Source organism: Brassica napus, unplaced genomic scaffold (genome assembly GCF_020379485.1).
Source record: "Brassica napus cultivar Da-Ae unplaced genomic scaffold, Da-Ae ScsIHWf_1742;HRSCAF=2372, whole genome shotgun sequence".
In the NCBI taxonomy this organism is placed as follows: domain Eukaryota; kingdom Viridiplantae; phylum Streptophyta; class Magnoliopsida; order Brassicales; family Brassicaceae; genus Brassica; species Brassica napus.
The window spans coordinates 204,386-205,000 of record NW_026015161.1 but is presented as its reverse complement, the minus strand read 5'-3'; positions in this window follow the sequence as shown (position 1 = coordinate 205,000).

Genomic DNA, 615 nt, shown 5'->3' with positions numbered 1-615 from the left:
GATTTTCTTTCATAAATTTTAGCATTTACTTTTTTTCTTGCCTTGGTCGATACTCAAGTATCCGACCCCAAGCTACTATTTAATCTCTCTTGCCTCTAATTTTCTTTGAGTATCTTTTCAGAGAAACTATGGGAGATGTAGGTCAAGATCAAGCGGCCATAAACGCTCAGCTCCTAGCCGACAATGAAGAGTTGAGGGCGAGCCTTAGGGCTATAACCGCCGAGGTTACTCAGCTACGGCAGGGAGGCAGACACAACGGACCTCGGCCACCTGAAAGGAATCAGCCTGACCCGCATGACACTGACTCGGACGAGGACAGTACTGATGATACGCGCAGTCAGGACGAAGAGAGGCCAAACCGGGGTGGGAGGAGGAACGCGCGAGGACCCTGGGTCCAAGTAGGAGGAGGCCGCGACCGTAGAGGAGGTCGAGACCGAGAGGAGGAAGAGCCTTGGTTGGGAGGCAAGGCGCTTAAGCTTCATCCCCCAACGTTTGCTGGCAAGGTTGATCCGGATGCCTACATCGTGTGGGAGAAGCGCATGGAGTACATCTTCGACTATTACCAATATAGTTAGGCCAAGAAGGTTGCCCTAGCAGCAGCCCAGCTGACGGACA